Raw genomic sequence first — 24,910 nt, 5'->3', positions numbered from 1 at the left:
TAAGCAGATGCATTCACTGATTATTACAGTGTTCTCTACAATTGGAAGGAAGATTTTCATACACCCCAACCCTCTGACTCTGACATCCAAAGCTTTCTATCCACCTTGCACCCGTCTACCCTTTCTGTGGAGCAACTTAAGTTGAAGGAACTTTTTTGGTCTTAGAGATAACTAAAACCCAAGAATTCTATTACCTCATCTAATGAATGTTTTTATTGAGCCAGCCTCTAAAGCTTCCTTTCCCCAAGAAATGCTGAGAGCATATATTGCCACCCTGCCAAAGCCTGGTAAAGACCCCACAACGCCTGTCAACTTGCATCCAATTTCACTTTTGAAAACGGATGTAAAAATCAACACAAAGATGCTGGACAGATGCCTGATAGATATTATCCCATTATGGATAAAACATGATCAAATGGGCTTTATTAAAGGGTGGCAAGTCTTTAAAGCTACCAGGAGAATTTTGAATATCATACATTATGCAGAGAGGAATCAGACACCTTCTCAGCTTCTTTCCATTGATGCAGAGAAGGCGTTCGATAGGGTCCACTGTACCTATATGTCTAGGGATCTCTCCAAATTTGGATTCCGGGATACTTTTTTCTTTGCCCTATTACCAGTGTACTTAAACCTATCTGCTCAAGACTACATCTCCAGCCTTCTATCCAATACTTTCCTTATTTCAAATGGCACACGACAAGGATGTCCCCTCTCCCCTACTATGTTCAACCTCATGATTAAACCGCTAGCGGAGGTGATCAGAATTCACACCTGTATTACCAGATTCCACTTTTTGTGATAGACCCCATAGCATTAACCTGTTTGCAGATGATATAATCCCTTTTGGTCCAACCATCTTTAACACAAGTACTCCAGATTTTGACTTCATGTATCCTACTATAGAATAAGCTTCACAAAGTCTTTAATTTTTGACCTTGGTGTTGGCTTTCCCACTAAGAATAGAATGGTACAGCAACTGCCGTACAGATGGAGTACACAAGGCATAACATACCTAGGCATCACTTTTACACCCACAATGGCCTCTCTTGAAGCCTCTAACTTACAAGCCCCTTATAGCGAAAGTGGAATCACAACTCAAGCATCTGTCTGAATATAACCTCTCCTGGTCTGGCAGATTGGCATCATTTAAGATGACAATTCTGTCTCAGCTTATATATATTTTCAGGATACTCCCCATCCCCCTAGCAACCTCTTACACAACATCCTTCTCAGCCCTACTTCAGAGATATATATGTAAGACCAAAGAGCGAAATGTTCAGACTCCCAAGTGATCAAACATAGAAGGGATGGAGATGTGGGACTAGTGTTCATTAGAAATTACTACTTGGGGGTCTACAAGGACCAGCTTATAAACTGGTTTATAAATACGGATGGAGTGTTATGGTTAGAGGTTTAATCCACTTTAAACCCTACTCCTGATTTATGCACAATGCTTATGGTAGATATTTGGAAACCATGGGACCTATGGTTTCTCCTTCTGACAACTCAGGCTTCATAGTTAGCTTGGGGAGCCATTAATAGCAAAAAGGTGTGTTATTCATACAACATAGACGTCCAAATTCCTTTTACAGCCCTTGAGTTGATTATCTCTATGATCTCTATACAGTCCCTGATTCGTTATGGTCTGTAAGATCTAGAGGGTCTCTCATGTGTGGTTCCAGTTCCAAATGCCCGGAGCAGCTGATGGAGAACTTCAATTGTGCTCATATCTTGCATTTTATGGCTAAACATCATATACCGCTGATTATGTTGCACCCTAAAGCGTGGCGCATTTATACCTTAGTCAATCCCATGAAAAAAGTAACTCCCTTTCCTTTAATCTCTTACAAGACAAACTTACTTTTAGTAAAAACCCTGCAATGCTAAAATGGGAGAAGAACCCCAAAACCTCATTCACTCCTCTCCAATGGCAGAATACCTTCTGCTCTGTATATAGAGCAACACACTGTGTCAATCAATGGGAATTAGTATATAAGATTACTGGCCGGGTGTTACTATACCCTATACCAGTGATGGTGAACCTTGGCACCCCGGATGTTTTTGAACTACATTTCCCATGATGCTCAACTACACTACAGAGTGCCCGAACATCATGGGAAATGTAGTTCCAAAACATCTGGGGTGCCAAGGTTCGCTATTACTGACCTATACCAACTGTCTAGATTCTCCTCCTCTTGTTCCCCAGTGTTTTGGCAGGACTGTGGACAAGTGGGACATTTATTGCATATTCTATGGGACTGCCCTAGCCTCACCAGTTTCTGGCGGCATATTTTTCAGATATTATCCACTGTAACAGGGATTAAAACTCTTCCCCACTCAGCTTTGGATCCCCTATTATAGGTATTGACAAATACCCATCCACGTTCTGCTCTTTTATCACACACATTCTATTGGAGGCGCTAACTGTTATACTTACAAATTGGAAATCCACTTCTGCTGAAACAGCTTTAGTACACCTTTGAGTACTTACTTTCCATAAATTCTTCAATTAGTGATACCTTTGTCAGGTTGTGGAAAACATGGACTGACTGGTATAAATCATAATGTGTACTGTTACTGATATGCATACTTTGGCTATGTATTGGGCCTTCTGCTTAGTCAAACTTACACCTGCCCCCTCATGCCTAATCCCATTCTTTACTGTATAGGAGGTCTATTGTTACAAATGTTATCTCTTTCTTTGTATTTTCTTTATACTTCCAACTCTTTGTATTGCAAAACTTCAGTAAAAAGTATTCCCATAAAAAAATTAAAAAAAAACCACATAAATACACTTCTTTCACCAATAAAAAGACAACATTGTCATTAGGGAGATTTCCCTTCACTTCCTGCCCCAAAGCCAAAACAGGAAGTGATAGGATACCCCTACAAATTAAAAGAATCCCTTGGGACCCCAGGTCACCAGAACCAGTGTCTAGATTAGAATATTTCCTCTCTATTACTTTTCTGGAGACAACCTAAAATTTGGGTTTTTCTTTTACTTTCACTTTCAATGATAACAGGAAACAGGACAAATAGAGAGGATGAATCTCCCTAACAGGGGCTTAGGCAGCAATAAAAACCTGACAGGGGTTCTAATCCATCTCCACTCTATCCAAAACTAAAAACATGTACCTTTAGTTATACTTTAAGTAAATCAACTTCAAGGACTCTCTGTTTTCCATATTTAGGTTCCTCTGCATTACTGTTAAGAAACTGATCATAAATGTCAAAACTACTCCAAATTGGCTATTTAATTTTTTTTGTACCTCATACCTGGACCACTACTTATTTAACTCATGCATTTATTTATTTACTTTAGTAAATTGACTTTAATGCCATTTTTTGAGGTATTTACCAAGGGTTTTGGCTTTTTAAGGGTCCTTTCACAAGGGCTCTCCGCCAGGTGGACTCAGTTTTGCTCAGCAGGGGTTCGATCCGCCAATCCCCGCTGAGAAGGCGGATGACAGATCCATCTCTGCTCACTGTGCTGAGACAGACCTATCAGAGTCCTGCTCTCCTCTATGGGAGATCGAATGAAAATGGACCGCCTGTCCATTTTCATCCAATCCTATCCGATCCTTCAGACGGATGGAAAATAGGGTTTCCATCTGTCTGGATTTCATGTAAGGATTGGATCTGATAGCAGCGGTTGTCAGCGGACAGGTCACCGATGACATCCGCCGCTCCACAGGGGTGCATGGAGCATCTGATCAGGTCCGCCTGAAAAACTGACAGGCGAACCTGATCAGAAAGCTTGTGTATAGGGGCCTAAAGGTAAAAACCTCATAAGATGATAGTGAATTGACATTTCTAGCATTGCACGAGATAATTGAAAATAAATGTGTCACGTGATTTAATTATCTCATGAGATATTCTTTAGTGAAATGAGCCCAGAGTCACATTAGGAATAAGCCCTTTTAATTGAAAAAGGCTATTTCTGTTTCATAAATACTTCTTTGGTCTTGGCATTTTAATTCAGAACGGCATTGACAGCCATACACCTTGGGGATACATACAAATATTAATGGAGTGTATTTAAGTAAGAGACATTCAGAGAAAGATGAAGACAAAAAATGAAAGAAAGCAAAAAACAAAAATAAAAAGGCAAAACAAAAATAATAAACAAGAAAAATGAGGAAGAACATTAGCCTTATGTAAAATTCAGGCAGATAAACAGTTTCTCTGTTCTGAGCATCACCATATCACAGACATATAATTTACATCAAGTACAGATGATTTAGCATATTGCTTGTCTGCAAGTGATTTTGCTAGTATTTATAGTAGTATCGGGGGAGTTAATTGATGTAGTATTATAATAAGATGCATAAACTTTTCTGCCTTAAATATCATCCCTGCAATGGAAATATTCATTATACACCACTTGATGGGATGTAAACATCACTGACTAATGATCTGTTGAGAATGGGCCTTGAACTTGATGAACACATCACCCCATCAGATGCAGTGTATGATATTAAAAGAAAATACATGCTAGCTTTGGAGACATGAAAATTGTAATGAGAACACCTTGCATGCCAGCCCTGCCAGTCTCACTGGGGTAAATAATACATACTGTGCAATAACCACCATTTCAACTGAGAAAGGTCATTCCTGCATCAGTCAGTGTTAGAAAAAGGCCATCCCAGTTTCCTCGTTATTTGTGCCCAGCCATTAAAAAATCAGCCTGGGCACAAAAAGAAGAACACCTTCAAATCTTTCTTTAAGGAAAGAAAACATCTAGCTTGTCTCCAAAAACAAAGATTTTGTATAAAATATGTTTCTTAAAATATGACTTCACTTTTAGCTGTCCCCACTTTCCAGGCCGTGTGTATGAATCCTAACGATAAAATGCCTGTTTTCTTTGTAGATACACTTGGACTTATTTACTAAGTTAACCAATCATGTGAAAACCAAATTTCTCTTTAATTGGTTCATCTACATATGACTGGTATTGAAAGTGAATGTGAGTTTCCTTTTCAAATTATTTGATAATTGAGATGAATATTTACACAATGTATGGAGTGAAGATTTTCAATTCCTTTATTAATTATTTTCATTGCCTGACTTGCCCAAAACTTTGTAGTCTACAGCTTTAAAATGTTTCAAATCACATAAATAAATGGTCATACTCAGTATAAGCTTGTAGTTAGGGATACAGACTCCATTGCTTTCTTGATGTGTAGTGCACATGTGTGAAACTACTGAAACTGAGTTTTGATCTATGTGTACCCCTCTCTGTTCAACAGAAGCTGATTGTTAGACCAACTTCTGTTGAACATCCCTGCGAGAAAACCAGCATTTAATCACCAACTGCAGCCAATGGTTGTAGCGTTGATCAGTGTATTCTGTTGGGGGGGGGGGGGGGTTGGAATACATTAGTGTATTGGAAGAGATCCCTCTGCAACCACTTTGTTTGTGTGAATGCAGCAATCTGCAGAACCAGAAAAAAACCCAAGGTGTTGACTTATTAAAGAAAAGTAGACTGTGCACTCTGCAAGTTCAGTTGCACTATTTTCCTTAGTAAATGTGGAAAAGCTTCCCTTTATAAAGACTACCCAATCATATGCAAGGAAAATTAAAAAAGAAATAAATCCTGCACATGATTGCATGATACAAATTAGCAGAGCTTCCTTACATTTAGTAAGTTTTGAGGAAAATGAGTGCAACTGCACTTGCAGAGTGAATAGTCTATTTGCCTTTGGTCAATTTACCCTAAAGTGTATACCCAGCTTTAAAATATAGGGACTAGATTAATTAGTATGCTATAAGCCATAGACTCTGAAAGATGCCTGGCCTTGGGCAAGCAAGGCAGTGTTCCTGAAAAAGAGATAAGATTTTTACCATTAGAATTACTAATAAAACAACTAAAGGGTGGGGGCTAAGGTTTTCTTCAGTTAAAAGTAAGAACAAGGTACCGTATTTTCCGGCGTATAAGATGACTGGGCGTATAAGACGACCCCCATAATTTTCAAGTTAAAACATAGGTTTTGGGCTATACTCGCCGTATAAGACTACCCCCCTTCCGAAGCAAGGCAACACCATTGAAAAACAGCAGCTTTCTCATAGATCTCCAAGTACTGTAATACATGTAATCTCTCATAATATCTCCAAGATACCCTAAGTATAAGTATTACCAGTAGATGTAATCTCAAGATGCTGGTTGTGTGGGAATCCTGTACCAGTATACCGTATGTAACGTAGCTTTGGTTACATACAGTATACCGCGCTGAGCCAATCACAGTGAGCGATGTATTCTATTATTGAATGCAAAGCCTGCTCGGATTGGCAGAGTTAGAGAGGCGGGCTGATGTTACTCCGCCAATCCGAGCAGGCTTTGCATTCAATAATAGAATACATCGCTCTCCCTGATTGGCTCAGCACGGTACACTGTAAGTAGCAGAAGCTACGGTACATACGGTATACCAGTACAGGATTCCCACACAGCCAGCGTTTTGAGAGATTACATCTACTGGTAATACTTATACTTAGGTTACCTTGAAGATATTATACTCGGCGTATAAGACGACCCCCCATTTTTAGGAGATTTTTTTGATGTTCAAAAGTAGTCTTATACGCCAGAAAATACAGTACATTACAGTCACAACTGGACATTGAATGTTAAGAACACAAGAACACAATCAAGTTGCTCACTACTTCGGATTTTCATCCAGGCATTTCTGTTCAATACACATTACATACAGCAATTTTAGGAATTACACATGGAGAAATGTGCAGAGATTAAACTTTTTTTTTTAACTGCTTAGGGACGTACGTATACTGCGGCAGGGCGATGTCCGCCAAGAACCATGTGTAGCACCCTACAAGGTACGTGCTAGGTAAAAGCATAATGGGCTTTGGCTGCCTAACAGCGGGGCCATGATTTTCAGCTGGACTGTCATGTCTCCCAGGTGTGGCTGCTGAGAGGGGAGTTTCCCCACTGGCTCCATGAGAGGATTCTCATTGGGCAGTGGAGGAAACCCAATCAGTGACCCATTCAGGCCTGTATCTACCCCAGAAGGCAGATTCTGCAGCATAGGATTCTGGGAGTGGGTATAAGTTTGAGGGGAAGGCATGATGCAGTGTCTTTGGCAGGAAGCAGAGTCCCAGGAGGGAGAGTACGGCTGTCTCTCCTCCTGTCAGAAGGATTGGGTGTCTTGGTTGGCTGCCTGAGCATCCAGAATAGAGAGCTGAGCTGCAGAGAGGATCCGGTGTGCCGAGGACCAGTGGAGAAAGAGGGGTTCAGTTCTAGGAAAGCCTTCCAAGGTCGTGAGTACTGTGAACTGCCCCTGGGGTCTGCCTAGTGAAGAGGGGACCACTCCGGTGAAGGTCCCAGGGATCCTGGAGCCTGCAAGTGTAAAGGGGGTTGCCTAGTGAAAGGACCCTGAAGTGTAAAGGGGGTTGCCTAGTGAAAGGACCCTGAAGTGTTAAGGGGGTTGCCTAGTGAAAGGACCCTGAAGTGTTAAGGGGGTTGCCTAGTGAGCGGACCCTGGAAGTGTAGAAGGGGCGCTAGCGGTTGGGCCCTGAAGAGTCAAGTGTACAGTGTTAAGGGTTGCAGCAGGACAAGCAGTTTCAAGGAGCTACTTCAGTCAGTGAAGGGCTGGAGGGAGTCATACACAGGACTTTTGAGCTAGACAGAGTGTCAAGAGTCAAGGATCATTACAGTCCTGGATCTTCTGAGTTAACCAAGGGTGTTAAAATCGAAGTTCTAGCACAAGTTCAGCATAACAGTATTTTCAAGCGCCAGGAAGCGTTGGTCGGTATTCAGCCAGAATCAGGACAGCGCCAATGGGCATTTTTCTGTGCAGTGTCCCAGTTAAACCTAGTTGAGCCAGATGAGTATCCTACACATTCCCTTCTCCCATCCCCATTATAAAATAAACATCACAAACCAAAGATGCCGGAATGGTCATTGTCTCAGTTCTCACACTTGGGTTTTCAACTTAAATGTGTTGGAAGTGTTTCCGGTAACAATGGCAGACTTACCTCAGGCCCAATGCATGAAAATATTGCTACACATGCAATCATTCGGAGAGAGGCAAAACGATGGACTGCCTATGTAAACAAAGCAGATCTCCGTTCTGCCAGAGAGGAAAATGCAGATCTTGTGTTTCTGCTAAGCAGGAACACAGATCTCTTTTTTCCTTTAGTAAAAGCATATCCCCACAGTTAGAAAGCACTTATACAAAACACAGGTAACCCTTTGATTGCCCCTGATGTTAACCTATTCCCCGCCAGTGTCATTTATACAGTGACAGTGCATTATTTTAGCACTGATTACTGTATTGGTGTCACTGGTCCCCAAAAATTGTCACTTAGTGTTAGATTTGTCCTGCTGAAAATCTCTGATCACCGCTATTACTAGTAAAAAAGTCTGAATGTATGATCTACAAAGTGCTGTAACCAAGAGAAGCCATTCAGTAATCATTTTTGACTGGCTACCATGGGTTAACTGCACTTTGAAAAAAACGGTTGTTCATGGCATTATATTATTGGATTAGTTAAAAAAAAAAAAACATTGCTTAAGTTAATTAAGCCAGCTATACATGGATCGAAATTATAGCAATCAACGTCTGTACAACTGCCCCGTCAGATTTTCCCCATCTGTGTATTCTGATGGCAGGGGACATTGAGCTCAGTGGGGAGCATTAATTCCCCTATCCACCTCAAATGTGTCGATGAGGAAACTGAGTAATTTTGTTTTCATTCAACCTGCTGGTTTAATGAAAAAAATATAAAAATGACTCCTTTTATGGGATGCCTTACATCTGAAAGTAAAATGCAAGTAAGTTCTATATAATTAGGCAATCATTTTATACAAAAAGTTTCTATTTTTTTAAACTAAATTCCTGCTTTACTGTATTTGAGATTCCCATGCCTCTAACAATGACATGCAATCATAATAATTAAGTAGTGATGAGCCGAACATCCCCCCTGTTCGGTTTGCACCAGAACACCACCAACGGGAAAAAATTTGTTAGATCATGCAAACTCTATTGAAGTCCATGGGACTCGAAAAATTAAAAACAAAAAGTCCTAATTTTAAATGATTAAATGTAAGTTATGTCCCAAAAAAAGTGTATGCCCAAAAAAAAGTGTATGGGGACCCGGGTGCTGCCTTGGGGGACATGTACCAATGCAAAATATTTTTTTTTTTAACAATTGTTTTTACAGGGGCAGTGATTTTAATGATGCTTAAAGTGAAACAATAAAAATGAAAAATTCCTTTAAATATCATGCCTGGGGGGGTCCCCTCAATGTGCCTGTAAAGTGGTGCATCTGTACAATGTTTGGAGCCTGCTGCAGCAATACTGATATCTCTAAAGGAAAAAATGTCATTCTAACTTGCTTGCGGCTGTAATGTTTTGTCGGCTCCCAGCAATACAGATAAAAAACACGAAAAAAACGGCGTGGGGTCCCCCCTAAAATCCATACCAGACCCTTATCCTAGCAAGAAGCCTGGCTGGACTGGATTAAGAGGGGACGAGTGAGTGCCCCCCCTTCCTGAACCATACCAGGCCACTTTCCCTCAACATGGGGAGGGTGCTTTGGGGTGCCATGTTGATGGGGACATGGGCCCTTTTCCTGGACAACCCTGGGCTGTAGTTGTCTGGGTCTGGGTGGGGGGCTTATCGGAATCTGGAAGACCCCTTTAATAAGGGGGCCCCCAGATCCCGCCCCCCCATGTGAATGGATATCGGGTACATCATACCCTTGCCCAGTCACCAAAAAAGTGTACCAAAAAATAAAGACTAAAGTCAGTTTTTGACAAGTCCTTTATTAAAAAATAAAAAAAATAGTGTCCCCCGATGTAAATATATCGTCAATCACGTCGCCTTCCGCCGCACCCAAAAAATAGAAAAAAAAAAAAAAGAAGCTCCTTCAGACAACTCCTACGTAATGAGCTGTTTGAGCTGTGACAGCTTTTTTATAGGAATCGGACGTCATGAGCACCGCATAATGCACTGCTCAGGTGCAGTGAATAAATTACCAATGTCACGTCAGAAGGGGCGGTGCCACCGGGTGGTGTTCCCGCCCCTTTCCTATAAAAGAGCTCCAGCAGCTCATTACGCCGCAGGTGTCCGAGGAGGCGGGAGCGTTTTTTTTCTATTTTTCGGGTGCGGCAACGGGTGGCGTGATTGACAGTGGATTTACATCAGGGGACACTATTTTTTTTATTTTTATTTAATAAAGGACTTGTCAAAAACTGGCTTTTGTCTTTATTTTTTTGTATACTTTTTTTGGTGAATGGATAGGGGTTTGATGTACCCGATATCCATTCACATGGGGGGGGGGCGGGATCTGGGGGCCCCCCTGTTAAAGGGAGCTTCCAGATTCCGATAAGCTCCCCACCCGCAGACCCCGACAACCACAGCCCAGGGTTGTCCGGAAGAGGCCCCCTGTCCCCATGGACAAGGTGCTTTGGGGGGGGCACCCCAATGCATGTTGAGGGCAAGTGGCCATCACTCATCCCCCCCTATCCTATCCAGCCAGGCTGCTTGTTAGGATAAGGGTCTGGTATGATCCCTTATTTTAATGATGCTTAAAGTGAAACAATAAAAATGAAAAATTCCTTTAAATATCGTGCCTGGGGGGGTTCCCTTAATGTGCCTGTAAAGTGGTGGATCTATACAATGTATGGAGCCTGCTGCAGCAATACTGATATTTCTAAAGGAAAAAATGTCATTCTAACTCGCTTGCGGCTGTAATGTTTTGTCGGCTCCCAGCAATACAGATAAAAAACATGAAAAAAAATGCTGTGGGGTCCCCCCCAAAAACCATACCAGACCCTTATCCTAGCAAGAAGCCTGGCTGGACAGGATTAAGAGGGGACGAGTGAGCGCCCCCCCCCCCTCTTCCTTGACCATACCAGGCCACCTGCCCTCAACATGGGGAGGGTGCTTTGGGGTGCCATGTTGATGGGGACAAGGGCCTCTTCCTGGACAACCCTGGGCAGTAGTTGTCTGGGTCTGTGGGTGGGGGGCTTATCAGAATCTGGAAGACCCCTTTAACAAGGGGGCCCCCAGACCCCCCCCTCCATGTGAATGGATATCGGGTACATCATACCCCTGCCCAGTCACCAAAAAAGTGTACCAAAAAATAAAGACTAAAGTCAGTTTTTGACAAGTCCTTTATTAAAAAATAAAAAATAGTGTCCCCCGATGTAAATATCTAGTCATATATTTATATGTATACTACCCTGCCTGATCTACTACTGGATACAATGCACAATCCACTAACTACCTGCCTAATCTCAATCCTATCTCCCCTGGCAGCAGCTTTTTATAGTGTGGGGAGTGGACTTAGCCCCTAAACCATGATTGGCTAAAGGCACCCTGCCTTTGGCCAATCACGGACATTGTGCTGTCATTGGCCAAAGCATATAGGTCATGTGCATGCTTTGGCTAATCATCAGACAATCATTAATTTATTCACTGCAACTTCAGTGCATTAGGGGGCGCTCATCGTTGGACGAACTTCCCCCTTTGTTTGTGTGTTCAGCCAACACACGAACGTCCGATGTTGGAGTCGAACTTACGTTTGACTCAAAACTCGAAGCTCATCCCTATAATTAAGCTTTTTTAAACCTTGCTAAAGCAGTAAACAAGTAGATGCAAGCAAGCAAGAATACCATACTACCTTATGTTCATCAAATACAAATAAGTTCTGTATATTACTACAGGACTTCTATAAAAATACACAAGTAAGTGCCCAAATCTTTAGGTATTTTGCAATAGGAATCCGAAAGCTGGCAATGGAACGCATGTCATTGTATGTGCACCTGCTTCATAATATAAATGCAATAAAAACACCATTCCTTTGAGTATTGTAACCTTACTAAAATACCGTTATTTTGTTTCTGAATACTACTGATTGGGAGCACAGTTGGCACTTCACAATATTAGGAAATCACACTATGAGGCCATTCATCTAAACCTGTGTGCTAATTATTTTTTGTTTTATTTGTAACTATGTAAATGACATCTTTATGCTAATCTATGCTGCCAACCATTGTCTCTCTTTAGAACAAGAAATGTGTGGTCTAAAAGGCTGATGATTTTGATAATAAATTTTAATTCAATGCATGGGAGATTCAGTTGTTGGTCAACTAATTTCCACCACGGACGGGCTTGGCCGGGGGGCAGGGTGGAAATTCCCCCCAGGCAGCCTAACATATATTTAAAAAGGATACTGTCTGCTGATATTTATTTTTTGTGGAGGAAGTTGGCCGCCGCAGCTGCTGATAGGCTGTGTTGCCGCCGTACTGCATTCTGGGAGTTGTAATCCAAACTGCGCTCAAGTTCCTAGTGGCGGAGGGTGGAGAGAACTGAGCAGGGGCGCGCAGCAGGAGACTATACCTCCTGGAGATGGAGTCTTTAGAGTCAAGCAGAGGCAGGGCGTGCGGCATCAGGGGACAGGATTACGCAAGTCACATGACCCACTCAGGCAGGGACTGGGCACTTGGTAGCTGCAACAGTGCAACCTGAAGTTTTTAGAGAGACTAAGAGCAGCTTACTTTTTCACTACAACTCCCGGAGTCTTTGGTCTGGAGGCAGGGCATGCCAGCCTGCCAGGGGACGCACATGACTGGCTTTGGCTTGGGGCTGGCTGCAACTTGAAGATGTCATCGCCCCCCCAGGAGGTTGTGCAAGGACCTGCTGAGCTGCCATCTGCATCACTGAAGTGAGAGACCTTGACACCCCCAGCTGACCCCCACATCCCATCTCCCCCAATACACCTATATTACTCTGTCCCAATGCCCTGCTCACCCAGTAACCTTAAAATAGGAAATAGCCCTCAACACTGTCTGGCTGTCAGGTCCTGTGCTGGCCATGGACTGTGGGCCCTGCTGGCCATGGCCTGTTGGTCCTGCAGGCTATGGCCTGTGGGTCCTGTTAGGAGCTAACGATAGCCTTTTGGTCCTGCTGGAAGCTGACCATGGCCTGTGGGTCCTGCTGGGAGCTGGCCATGGCCTGTGGGTCCTGCTGGGAGCTGGCCATGGCCTGTGGGTCCTGCTGGGAGCTAGCCATAGACTGTGGGTCCTGCTGGGAGCTGGTCATGGCCTGTTGGTCCTGCTGGCCATGCCTGTGGGTCCTACTGGCCATGTCCTGTGGATCCTTCTGGGAGCTGGCTATGGCCTATGTATCCTGCTGGCCTGTGGGTCCTGCTGGCCATGGCCTGTGAGTTCTGCTGGGAGCTGGCAATGGCCTATGGGTCCTGGATGCCTGTGGGTCCTGCTGGTCGCTAGCCTGTAGGTCCTGCTGGGAGCTGGTCATGGCCAGAAGTTAGCAGGACCCACAGTGATGGCCACTGGTGAGGCTGAGCTGATGGGCACTGATTAGGCTGTATTGATGGGCACTGGTGAGGCTGCATTGATGGGCACTGATGAAGCTGAGCTGATGGGCACTGATCAAGCTACACTGATGGGCACTGGTGAGGCTGTACTGATGGACACTGGTAAGGCTGCATTGGTGGGCACCTATCAGGCTGCATTGATGGGCAATGGTGAGGCTGCATTGATGGACACTGATGAGGCTGAGCCGATGGGCACTGGTGAGGCTCCACTGATGGGCACTGATAAGGCTGAGCTCATGGGCACTGGTGAGGCTACATTGAGGGGCACTGGTGAGGCTGCATTGATGGGCACTGATAAGGCTACACTGATGGGCACTGGTGAGGCTGCATTAATGGGCACTGATCAGGCTGCATTGATGGGCTTTGATCAGGCTGCATTGATGGGCACTGATCAGGCAGAGCTTAGGCACTGATAAGGCTGAGCTTATGGGCACCAGTGAGGCTGCAATGATGGGCACTAATAAGGCTGCACTGATGGGCACTGATGAGGCTGAGATGATGGGCACTGGTGATACTGAATTGATGGGCACTGATCAGGCTGCATTGATGGACACTGATGAGGCTGAATTGGATGGCACTGGTGAGGCTCCATTGATGGGCATTGATCAGGCTGCATTGATGGGCACTGATCAGGCTGCATTGATGGACACTGATGATGCTGCCCTGTTGGGCATTGATGAGGCCGCACTGATGGGCACTGGTGCGGCTGCATCGATGCAGTATTTTTGTTAAACATCCTTCCTTGCTATTAACATTAAATTGTTACCACATTGTATAATATTTATCTTGCTTCATAACATCAATATCTACTATAAAACCAGATGGGCATGGATGGTGAGCTGATTCGGTATTTCAATGAGCCACTTGACTAGACTTGCCCCCCAGGCCCTAAGTTGTCAGCCCTCCCCTGATTTCCACCATGCTCTGTCCAGACACTTGCAAAACTTAATAGGTTATTTGTAACCACAGAAGTTCAGCTCACACATCACTCAAAATTAAACCAGCATTTCAGCTCATCAATAGCTCACATCAATCCATATATTGGCCTGCTCAAGGAAAAATGTTCTAGCATGGTGTCAATTCAGCAAGAATGCTCAAATGTCTTACTGCCCATCATATTCAGTGATAAATCTACCTGTCTATGGCTGCCCTTCAGAAGATACATAACTGATAAAGGTTTACATTAATATTCAGACAAAATGCCTTACTTTCAACTTGTTTATAATGTGCAAATGCAGACCAAGTCAAGCTAAATTTGCCCATCTTTACGTAAGATCCAGTTAATTTTTTTTTTTACTTCCCAGCCCCTCATAAAAACTGCCTGTCTGGGCCTCATACTGTTTCTGTAGACAGGCCTGTCTAGGCGAGTTTATGTCTCATGTATACAAATGTCAGTGTGATGAAACATTATTAATTTAATGAGCAGTTGCTTGACACGCTACAAAATTTCAAACCCCTCTTGGAGCTGTCATAGACACACAGTGTGACAATGACTGATATGTGAAGCAGGTACTTCAACTCCTGATGTATCTGAAGTAAAATGTTACAATAATACTTCAATATCATGGGAAAAGTAATGACACAATTATTGTCACTATCAATAATTCTTATGCAAATAGAGCCAATGAGCAATGGCATATTAATTATCTTTTTGCCTAACACATATCTGATTAAATGATATTTACACAAGGACTTTGTGACTCGGATTACTAGGATGTAATAGAATCTACTAAAAAGGTAACAAATCCCCTAGCTCTTTGACATCAGTACACTAGTGGATATGACTGAAGAATGAATGGTAATTTGTGTTTGTGACAGTTTGACCTAAACTTGTGATATTCTTTTACATTTCATAAAGAAAGATTTTTTGTAAGTTTATATCTTTAAAAACGTTATCAAGTGCAAAAATTATTTTTTCTAAGGATTTTTAATGTGCTCTTATATACAAAACAAACCCCCCCCCCCCTCCCAAAGAAAATATAAAAAAAGAAAATGCAAACAAAATGTATTTTTTTTTTTATTAAAACAAGGAGCTGGCATGCACCCTCTGACTCTGGTGGCATTATTGGTCTTGTTGCCAAAGAGGGCATTTGTTATGCCAGATATACAGTAGGTTTTATGTTTATTCTGTTATCTTTTCCAGATCTGACAGTTTTCCAACATGAAAGAGCGGGGAACTCCAAACACTGCAAGTAAAGAAGCAGCACAAAGAGGGAAAGAGGGCAGGTAGGTATTCAAAAATCACAGCCCAATATGTAATGGGTGATGACGGTAACAGTTATCATAAAGGGTGCATCACCCTTTGTGTAGATAAAGTTTAAAAAGTTTCTTTGAAGACAATTCCAAGAAAATACAACTGTTGATGAGACAATAGCAAGCCTTATGCAAGGACCCCAAATCTGAAATATACAACCAAAGGTATTCAAAAATCACTACTAGAGAAGCTGGTGTCATGTTGTTTTTAATATAATAGAGGGGTGATAGTGGAAGACTAACAAAAACAGAAAGAGAAAAGCCAGAAGTAGGAGGACACAGGCTTTTACAAGTAAACCAATGATGAGCACACAAAATTCCAAAAGCGGTGAAGATGGTAAGGTAACGGACCTCATGAAATAAACAGTGTATAGCCTCCACCATAGACACACTTAGATGTTCAACTCAACAACAGGACCCCTGAGTTAACAGATAACGGGTAAGTATCCACAAGGGCAGTCACAGAGATCCCCCTGGTGCTAATCATAGAATGCAGCAGGACACGTCCATATAGAGATATCTTACCAGGACACTTTCTTTACACTTAAGCCCCGGAAGATTTTACCCCCTTCCTGACCAGGGGGTATTTTGTGATTCGGCACTGCATGACTTTAACGGACAATTGCGCGGGCGTACGACGCTGTACCTAAACACATTTGACGTCCTTTTTTTCCCACAAACAGAGCTTTCTTTTGGTGGTATTTGATCACCTGTGCGATTTTTTGATCATGCGCTATAAACAAAAAAAGAGCGTAGATTTTGCAAAAATAACAATATTTTTCAAATTTTTTTTGTATGAAATTCCCCAAAAAGAAATGTAAAAATCAAATCAAAAAAGCGTATTTTGATTGGTTTGCGCAAAAGTTATCGCGTTTACTAACAAAGGGAAAGATTTTTGTCATTTTTGTTGGTTTTTTTTTAACAAGTAATGGCGGCGATCTGCAATTTTGTTTGCGGGACTGCGACATTGCGGCAGACAGATCGGACAATTGAATGACATTTTTGACACTTTTGGGGTTACCAGTGACATTACTGCAGTAATCAGTGCTATACATATGCACTGTTACTGTAAAAATGACACTGGCAGGGAAGGAGTTAACTGTATTGGAGAGGGAGGGGTTAAGTGTGTACTAGGGGCATGTTTCTAACTGTGATTAGACATGGCTACTGGTGTAAGAAAAGAGATCAGAGGTCCTACATAGTAGAACCGTCTGATCTCCATTTTTACACAGGGGAGAATGACAGGCGGCTTTGTTTACATTAGCCGCCTGCCTTTCTCCCTTCCCAGCGAACGATCGCGAGTGACCGGCGGACATCGGGTCCGCCGGTCATACGCATTGACTTGTTAGGGAACGAGCCGGGGAATGCACGCGCCTCGCCCGCTATTGGCTCACAAGCGAGTGACAGGCTAGTGACGTACCGGTACGTCACTTTGCCTGGCCGGGGCTGACTGCCGCAGTATATGTACTTGCGGCGGTCGGCAAGTGGTTAAGGCTTGCATACAGATTATTACCAATATTCCAGAGTTATGAAATAAACAAATGACAAATAGTGCTCTCTGCTAATAATCGCTTAATAATAATAAAAGAAACACACATACAAATCAGGCACTTCCAATAAGTGCCAGCATACGAGCACTCGGAACATCTCAAAAGGAGATGGTCGCAGCTAACATCACTCCGATTATGATTAGCTCTGATTAACTCTATAGTTAGCACCAGGAGGATCTCCGTGACTGCACTTGTGGATACTTACCCGTTATGAGCAAGCTTATGTTATCCATCTGTTAACTCAGGGGTCCTGTTGCTGAGTTGAATGGCTAAGTGTGTCTATGGTGGAGGCTATACACTGTTAATTTCATGAAGTCCATTACCTTAAAGGCACATCTTCACCGTTTCTGGAATTTTGTGTGCTCATCATTGATGAAATGTTATCTTTATAGCGCTGCACTACATGTACTTCATTTCTGTCTGGGGTGTTGTAAATTTACCTGGAGTGTTCAGCTGCTTTCTATTATTTTTGTTTGTATACTTTTGTGCTAGTTTTATTACATATTGTGTATTTTACAAGTATACAGAAGTACTAAATATTTCCATATCACTCATACTATAAAGACATGCTACTAGACTTTCTTTCTATCTGTTCACCAACCTACTCTTACATACTACAGTACTGTGTATTATTTTTGGTTGATGACTTTAACTAATGTGCCTTAACTAATTTAGCTAATTTAACTAATGTGACAAAGCAGCTCCTATCTCTCTGCATTTTGTCTTCTTTAATTAAACACCTTTGGACTTGCACTATTTCAAAATAATGCCTCGTACACACGTACCGATCGTCGGCCGACCAATCGGCCGTCTTTTGTCCAGGGCTGTCCTGTCCGCTGAAAAGTGCAAAAGACTGCACAAGAATTTTGTCCGCCGACTGCAGAAGTGATGTCATGTGATGGTTAACTTTCCCTTTGTTTTTTCTTCTCTGAGCATGCCCAGTCAAATGCAAAGTGCAAATCTGCTGATTGTCGGCCGAATTCTGTACTGACTGGCGAACAATTGGCCGTTCTGGTGTTGGCCAACAAAAATTTTAATGCCTGCACGACAGATTCTTTTCGGCCGAAAGTGCGCTGTCGGCTGTCGGAAGCATCGTACTAACAAGCCTACAATCGGCCAATCGGTCGCCGGCCGAATATTTACGGCTGACAATCGGTACGTGTGTACGGGGCTTAAGTGTCCGGTGTGGTGTGAAAACCATTCAACCCTTATGGTGCAGGTGGTCTTCCCTTTCTGAGCTTGAAATACTGTAGCATTTCTGGATGTTACGTTTTTTCCCATGTTGGGATTTAAGTACTGTTGCACCACCATGCTTTTGTTTTTTTACTTCTTTCTGTTTACTGTTCCAGAGTAAAGCAGATTCCCAATGTCATTGTCTACTGAGTACTATGTGGCGCCCCTGGGCACAGACATCCCAGCGGATTCTATCCTCCACTTCTTGGATTCACCAGAGGTCCTGAGGCCATGGGATTGCATTCCATGCATGTGAAGAAGAGGGCAAGTCCCTGGAAACGTGTCATGCACACCCCCTCTCCCAACATCCACCAGGCATTTTGACAGCTGTTATCCTCGTGTGTAGCCTAGACTGCTGCTGCCAATACCCATACTTGGAGCTGGCTGACTCCCTGTCATCTCCAGTCTCTGTTTTGCTTAGTGGTGTCTATAGCCTCACACTGATTACAGCTGCTTGGTCCAAGGTGTTCCCTATCCATGCTGTTTTATGATATATGTCCCCCCTCATTTTTCTACAACAGTTTTACGACAGCTTCTTCTTTTTATGTTGGATACGTCTGATGTGTCGCTATTGTTAATGGGTGACCTTAGTGGTTATATACGTTTCTGGATATATGGTTTTATAAACATTCCCCAGCTAATGTAGGCCATCAATGCAAAGGTACTACTTCATCCAGTTTTTGAGTAAGGTGGGTTGGATTGATATCTGGAGAACCAGATATCCTAGTGAACATCAGTTCTCATGCTTCTCCAAGGCTTCCCCAATTGTAAGGCCCTGGAAGAGGATGATTTGTTGATTATAATTTATAAAAGATATGCTGATTTCATTTTCCCGCACCTGCTGAAAGTATATGAAGCATCATTCAAGAGATGCGGTTTGCCTCCTTCAATGTCTAAAGCCAATATTATTCGCCTGTTAAAACCAGGAAAGCTACCAACTGATCTGGTTTCCTGTATGTCAAATTCACTGTTACAGTTGGATATTAAGATCTTAGATAAAGTTTTAGCAAATGGATTAAACACATTGATCACTAGCATGGCAAACACAGGTCAGGCAGGCTTTATTCCTCAAAAATCTACATCAGTTAGGCTCCGTTCACATGTAGGCGTTTTGGGGCGTTCTTGGGAAGTTTTTCTCCTCTAGGATCAGCTCTCAAAACACCCAACAAGACAAATCTTATTCTTTTCAATGGCCCCTGTTCACATCTGAGCGTTTTGACGCTGTGAGCAAAACGCCCAACGCACAAAAAAGTACATGAGCTTCTTTTTGGGCAGATTACAGGTGTTTTCCATTGGTCTCTATTCAATCTAAAAACACCTGCACAAAAAACGCCTGTAAAAACGCCTGTAAATCGCGGTAAAAATCACGGTAAAATCGCGGTAAAAAACGCGCGAAAACGCTATGCTCAGGTGTGAATGTAGCCTTAATTTTAGGAGATTGTTTATAAATATGTAAGCCCGAGTAGAAAATATGGATGAACATACATTGCTTTCCCTTAGGCATACAAAGTATTGCGTGACAATACTTATGGCTTACTCTTGAGAAGTTTATATTTGAGGAAAAAGATTATTTCCTAGGTTAAGATGCATGTACTATGCCCCTAGAGTGGCAAGCAGACAAGGGGGTAGACTCTCCCTGACCTTTGAGTTAGGTAGGGGGACTAGACAGGGCTGCCTGCTTTCCCCTTATTGTTTACCTTAGCCATTGAGGCACTAGCTGCCCTGATTAGATGCCCTGAAAACATTGTGGGTTCAAATATGGAGCAATTCATGAAAAAATGATGTAATGTACAAATGATATGCTCTTGCTCCTGGGTAATGCAGTATTGGCATTGATGCCACTAGATGGAGCTGTGTCCCCTAAGTTATCTGTCCAGGTAAAATTACGTCATCCTTTAAATAGCTAAGTGTCCTAATTTCTCCCAACGTAAATTTTTTTTTTTTTTTTCGAAAATTATACCCTTACTACTTTGCTTTTGGGCCAAATTCAAAATTTGTAACTGCAATTGTGGCTATATTTGAATGGCAGGGTAACCACATAAAGAAGATACCTATGTCCCAACTGTTGTACTTTTTACATATTACTTCTATGGGCATACCTTTAAAAATTTTCCACATTGTTAATTCTATCTTACTTTGCTGTAGAAAAATAGGTCACCCAGGATCAAGTTGGAGCAATTGCAGTGGCATAAGGATAGAGGGAGTGTTACTTTACTCTAACCCCTGGCTGTATTATGCGACTGCTAAGCTGCAATATATGATTGAAGAGATATGCAACACATTGAGTTAGCCCCTCCTCCAATGGCTTCCACACTATCAGCGATAATTCACATGATCCAATGACCTTCCTGGGGGCTTGGCGTCCTTATGGCTACACCTGGCTAAAATATTTTTAAGGCAGATATAAACAAATGTAGTGACATGATCACTTGCAGCTGCATTGGATAATGGCATTAGCTACTTCAATTGGCTATTCTGTAGTTAGCTCCTAATGCTGAAAACAGACAGTTATTCAGAAGGAAATAATAACAATTGCTGCCACACAGAACTGTCATTCTTTGCATTCATTTTTTTTCTAGGATATAAAACTCTATAAAAAGTGAGTTCACAGTTGTTCCTGAATCCTGCTCAAAGTCATTATAGTCCTTAGACCTATGAAAAATTGAGTATTTATTTAATTGCCCAGTCAAACCTGTAAAATGATAGGGAAAAATTGCTAAGAATCGGAATCGCACCATGAATACAACACATGGCTCCTTAAAGTGTACAAGCAGCATGCAATAGTGATTAATAGTGCATTCCTTCTTGATGATGAATTTGCACGCTTTTAATAATACTTCTTTATTAGGCAGGCCATAGGTTATGCATTTATCTTTTCTTCCACAACAGTTGGAAGGAAAAAAAATGCTTGATTTTCCCAACAACACAGTCAGTGTTACTGGGTGAAAACCCTACTGTAGGAGCTTATAATCTAATGTTCCTAACTCAAATTCATACATTTACATACTAGGGGCAATTTAGACAGGAACCAAATAACCTACAGGCATGTCTTTGGAGTTTGGGAGGAAACCCACCCAGGCACAGGGAGAACATGCAAACTCCAGGCAGAGATTTGAACCAATAAACCTAGTGCTACCAGGACGATTGGTTATTATAGCTGTCTGTTTTCGTTTTTTGCCCTATTAAAGGATTTCTAAAAAAAAAAAAGAAAGGAGATAGCCTCTTTAATTGGGCTCCTCTACACAATAAAGTAAACAGGACCCAACTGCTGTACAAAAATGTGGGACCCTATTGCCACTATTGCAATCAATGCTTGGCAAACTTAGCAGTGAAAAGTGTAGTCTGACCAATGAAATACAGGGTTGTGACATCTGATTTTACTAGCATACACTTTAAGTAAAACCTTTATGGGTTTTAGGTTTGAGAAATACATTAAGATTTTTTTTTTTTTACGTTAAACCAATGGTTGGAATTGGAAATGACACCAATACTCTTGCTAGCACATATTTTTTACATTCTCTTCTGTGAAGCTTTCTTTTCAGTAGGTGTGAAGTGTAGATGTCTCTGCATTCCTATATGGTGGGTTAAGAAACAGGGAATTATAGTTGGAAATCACCTTTAAGTAAAACTTACAGCCTGTTTATAAACTCACATTCTACCTTCTAGCTGTTAGTATAATAGATTTCATACCATTATTTATGGTCAATATATAAAGAGACACTTATTTAACACCACATTAATTACATTATAGAATAAAATGAATTCCCTTCCATGCTAAGGTTTGAAGCAAGTTATTCTACTATGATGGCATTAAATTTATTTCTTGAAACGCTCTTTATGAAATGAACTAAGTACTTTCTGGTTGAGGGGAATAATTTTAATTTACAAATTCTGAATTGGAAAGGGACAGAGGCAAAATTCATCACCCTATTACTTTCTCTACCATCTGTCCTCATTCAGAGTTTGCCAGCTTAACACATATTTTTTATATTTTTTTGTATGAATATATATATATATATATATATATATATATATATATATATATATATATATATATATATATATATATATATATATATATTCTATACTGTTTAATCACCCTATTGCTAGCATGATACACCTCCTTCCTTTCCAGGCCATTTTCAGTTTTCAAAGCTGACTAATTACTTGATAATACAACACTGTACTCAAATTAAAATTACAATTGTTATAAGATAGATAGAGATTTTTTTTTGGTGGTCTTTAATAGTCAATGGGCTTTAAAATTTTCACTATATATAGGAAAATTTTAAAAAGTAATTAATATTACTTGTACCTTTACTTTAATAATCACTTTCTTTTTTCATTTTTCTCTATACATAGGAAAAATGTAAAAAGTTTACCTTACTTTCTCTTATAAAACATACCTAATAAAAATGCCAGGACATTGAAAACATGCCAAAAATAAACCATTTTTGGAAAGTGAACCCAAGGTGTTCTTTTTTTTTTCACAATAGTTTGCAAACAAAGAAACATGCTAGTATTGAAGTGTTTGTTGTAATGTTAGTCCTTAAAAATCAATGAAAGTGCAAGTCTTTCATTATTAGTATAAAAAGGTTCCCTGCAGAATTAAATTGTAATGAAATGTGCTGAAATTGCATTATGTATAATGTCTAGCTGTCATAGATAAACCCAAAACACTTTAAACCACCCAAAAAAAAAAAACTTAGTTATTGGTGGATAGTGACACTTTAACCCCCCAAAGCAATCCTTTATTCAGTGGTGGTTAGTAGCAATTTAAAACACCCTGCACCTACCCCACATCATTGGTGGTTATTGGCACCTACAATTCTCCAAAACAACCTAACAACATTGGTGATCAGTGACACGTTAACCCTCCACCCACCTTTAGCATGGAGAATGTAAATAATGGATTAATCATTCTCCTTGGGGAGGCAAAGCTCACCCATGGCAGACTGAGGACCACTGCAACATCATTCTCTGCTAAGGTTGCAGAGGATTAACATGCTGTTGTACTTGACCCATACAGCAGTCAATGGGTCCTAAAAAGAACCCAAAACCCACTCCTGCTCCAGGCAGATAGAATGCAAGGCAGTTATAAGGGTGCTTCCCATTGTCACAGCTGCAAGGCTGGTACAAAAGAGCCAAATTTCAGCTAGTATTGTCCGTTCTGCCAATGTGTACAGCAGCATGTTCAACAGATGCCAGTCTGAGGACCAGCTCCTGTTGAACAGGCATGCTGGGAAACCAGTATCTGATCAAAACTGGCAGCCAATGTCTGTGAGCGCTGATTAGATCTGTTCTGGTGGGGGCCAGTCCCCTTGTCAGAACTCAAAGGCACAGCAGGGAAGATTGCCACATTAACATTGCATGGTTAATATGGCGACCTCACAGTTTTTTTTTTTTTCATTTAGCCTGCTGGGTTGAATGAATAAGAAACTTCCAGTGTGACACTGGTTAAAGCACAGGCTGCAGCCTGTGACTCCCCTTCTCAAGGCTCTATTCAGATGGACTCTCCTATGCCGCACACTAAGACATGATGATACTGACTTGGACACATATATAAGATCTTGCAGACTTGGAGCGTTATGTCGCCAAAATAGTGGATTCTCATAAGAACTAGTGGACTCTCATAAGGCAGATTACAGGCAGTCAAGCAAGGTAAACTTCACATTGGCAAAATAGAAGAATATTGCATAGCAATCTCCTATCATACCATGCAAATTACCTATCTAATTCTGCATATGGAAGAATAGCGAGAATAGCAGGCGTAGTAACAATATAAGAATATGTGGGGTCCCAGAGAATGTTGAAACATCTGACCTGTCCACATTATTGTGATTCATCTTTAATAAACTTATGGAATGTTCTAAAGGGATCCGCTTGAATTCAACAGAGCTCACAGAGCATTGGGTCCCAAAAGTGCTGATCCTCAGTGCTGAGCCCCAGAGACACAATCTGCAGAGTTTACTACTATAAAGTGAAGGAAGCAATCACGCAAGCAGCTTGGGACTCTGATGAGATCCAGTTTAGTGGAAATGGGATTCACTTCCTACTGGACTTGTCTAGCTGGACCCTCCAGCTGAGGAGATCCCTAAAACCACTTTTGGATCTGCTGTGAGAATGCCAAATAGCCTATTGTTGGTGTTTCTCCTTCCAGAAAAAGACGGAAAATCTGTTCTGTTTAAATTATGTGGTGATTTCCTAGCCTTCCAACTTCTGCAGGGGCAGTTACAAGACTGGCCCATGTTCCCTGCCAGGTGTTACTCCCCCTGAGTCATGGAAAGTGCAATCCCATGCCTAACTAAGAATACACACCAGATGCAATTTGAGTAGGTACTCTTTGGCAATCCTGTTCCCTTTCTTTAAATGAATGTAAAAAAAAAGATCTTACACCTCCTCAAAGCCACCTTCCTCCTCTGGCTCCTGTTCTTCAGACTCCTTTCTCTGCGTTGCCGCATGTCCAGCAATCGACGACGACAAGGCTGCTTCTGGTGGTGATTGTGACCACAACTCTT

Source organism: Pelophylax lessonae (genome assembly GCF_965119305.1).
Source record: "Pelophylax lessonae genome assembly, chromosome: 1".
NCBI classification, from domain to species: domain Eukaryota; kingdom Metazoa; phylum Chordata; class Amphibia; order Anura; family Ranidae; genus Pelophylax; species Pelophylax lessonae.
The sequence above is the reverse complement of the archived record's forward strand: the minus strand, read 5'-3'. Positions refer to the sequence as shown.